Source organism: Octodon degus, unplaced genomic scaffold (assembly GCF_000260255.1).
Source record: "Octodon degus isolate 3935 unplaced genomic scaffold, OctDeg1.0 scaffold00002, whole genome shotgun sequence".
In the NCBI taxonomy this organism is placed as follows: Eukaryota; Metazoa; Chordata; class Mammalia; order Rodentia; family Octodontidae; genus Octodon; species Octodon degus.
Genome location: NW_004524578.1, coordinates 34,091,971 through 34,094,662, shown reverse-complemented (window position 1 = coordinate 34,094,662; position 2,692 = coordinate 34,091,971). Strand labels below are relative to the sequence as shown.

Genomic DNA, 2,692 nt, shown 5'->3' with positions numbered 1-2,692 from the left:
AAAACTCTCTTTCAAGTTTGATGGAGAAGTGAAATACTTTCATGACAAAGAACAGCTAAAGAATTTCATGATGACAAAGTCAACCCTACACAGGCTACTGAAAGATGTTCTAGAGAGGGACCAAAATGATCAGAACTCCACCAATGAGATCAGAAGCAACCAACTAAGTAGGACAAGCAATTAAACACAGGAGAAAAAGGAGTAAACAAATACTAAAATTGGAAGGATAAAGAGAGGATTAGCATGGCCTCTGCATAAGGATGACATGCAATTTCATGAAGAGTTCCATATTTTTTATCTCAACCCCAGAAAGAATGGCTATCAAGTCAACCAACAACAAATGTTGTAGTGGCTGTGGGGAAAAAGGAACCCTTCTCCACTGCTGGTGGGAATGTAGACTGGTGCAACCATTATGGAAATCAGTGTGCAGACTCCTTAAAAAACTAGGACTGGAAATCCCATTCAAACCAGCTATCCCCCTACTGGGAATTTTCCCGGAGGATCTGAAAACATCATATCATAGTGATATATGTGTACCTATGTTTATAGCAGTACAGTTTGTGATAGCCAAAACTTGGGAAAAAATCAAGATGCCCATCACCCGAGGAATGGATGAAAAAGATGTGGTATTTTTATACAGTGGAGTTTTACTCAGCTATAAAGAATAATAAACTTAAGGTCTTTATATTTAAGTTGATGCCACTTGAAGATATACTCATAAATGAAATAAATCAGACCCACATGTGTAAATATCAGTCTCCCTAGTATAAGAACTCAAAAGAAGAAATACAAATAGAAAGGTATAACATAATTAAAAGGAAAGTGAGAACTTGAGAATTAGACAATGAGGAGAGGGCAAGGAGAAAAGCTGAGAAACATGACAGGGGCAAAGCCATACATTTATATGCACAAGATGGTTAAGGCAATGATCCTGAAAATCTTCATCATGTTATTGAAAACTAGCAGTTAATTGGCAGGATTCCCACCCTGACTGACTATATATGCTGATTCCTGTGAGCTAAGCAACTGCACTGAGCATAGCAATGTGTAACAGAAGGGTCACGCTTGGAATGCCCGTCATTCTGGTCTAAATACGTACTGCTTGTCATCACATAACAATTACTGTCATACTGTTTCTCAAGGAAATGTTTGTTTAAAAAAATTAAAGGGTAATAAATGAAAACATGAGGCAAGAAAAAAAATGTCACAGGACTGTCCTGCTACCATGCTACATATGGTTAGATTTCTTAATTTCTTTCTTTCTTTTTTTTTGGCGGAACCAGAGATTGAACTCAGATCCTTGCGTTTGCCAGTCAAGAGCTTATCCTACTGAGCCATCTCCCCGACCCCATAGATTTCTTAATTTCTGTATAACAATATGTAACTGTTCATTCCTATTTTTAAAATATTTTTTATTTTTTTATTTTTTCTTCATATTCTTTAGGGACTTAAAGTTTAACATATCAATACTTGATGGAAAGTACCTGTTCCATGTTATGTCTATGATGTTTAATATTCTGACAGATAGTGAGGTTAAGCTCAACTGCCTTTGTTGTATAATAATAATAAGCTTCTCTTCTGGAGGGTTAACAACCTAAGTTTGCAGACTAAAAATTAGAGATAAAGTTGGACTGCAAGGACAGCTAACATTTTGGCCCTAACCTTTAAAGGTCAGTGAAGACTCAGGACATAGGAGATCCTGTACTGTAACATAATATAACTCAGTTGTGTCACAGATTTTCTGATCAAGGAGATTATGAGGCCACAGAGGAAAGTGATTGAAGATGTAGAGTGTGCCTAAAGAGAGTCACAAGGAGAGAAAACATTCAGGCTTTCAAAGAGAACAAATTTGTCAGCAATGGTCATGACTCATCCACATGGCTGACACTGACAAAAGATCTATAAACTGCAATACAGGTTTCAGGTTAAATCCTGAGGAGATTTGACTGACCTTATCAGATACATAAGTTACATTTCTTGTTATATAGGTCTTGCTTTATCTTGGTCTTAACCATCCAGGAGAAACGTATGAAACTGAAGTATGAAAAGTAAAGCCATATTAATATGCTGAGCTGTAAAAGGTTGAAGTCAACAACTTCTGACATTGCCAGTCCTACAGAAAACCTACTACTATTATGGATCACTGGAATATATTGGAATATTTTGCTGAATTCATGCACCTTGACTTTTTTAAATATTTAAATAATAATGGAATACCCTTCTTTGACAAAACTAAACCAAAAAGGGAGATACAAATGAACGACCATTTTGTATCTTTATATTCAAAATAGGATAGATATACAGCTGCAGTCTCTTAATTCAATGAATAAAGAGATTTGTTCTAGTGGTGTTTGTGGATAGGATATCATGTCTGCATCTTGTACAATGAATAACCACTAAGACAACAATATATAGTGTATTAATTATTGAAACTGTGCTAGTAATTGGTTTTGAAATTGTCCCATTTCTATTTGTTTCTCAATAAAATTATTTTTAAAAAGGAAATAAAACAGAAGTAGTATGCATTTAGAAGACCAGAATGACAGGTATTCCAAGCATGGCCCTAATATTACACATTGCTATCCTCGGTGCAGTTGCTTAGTTCACAGGTATCAGCATAGATAGTTAATCAGGGTGAGAAGCTTACCAATTAATTTCTAGTTTCAAAAACTTGATGGAGATTCTCAGGACT

General features: G+C 35.5%; 1 pseudogene; it reads left to right on the top strand.

Annotated features, from left to right (window-relative positions):
* The first annotated feature begins 201 nt into the window (after positions 1-201).
* On the top strand, positions 202-295 carry LOC111816282 (annotated as a pseudogene).
* The last annotated feature ends 2,397 nt before the right edge of the window (positions 296-2,692 follow it).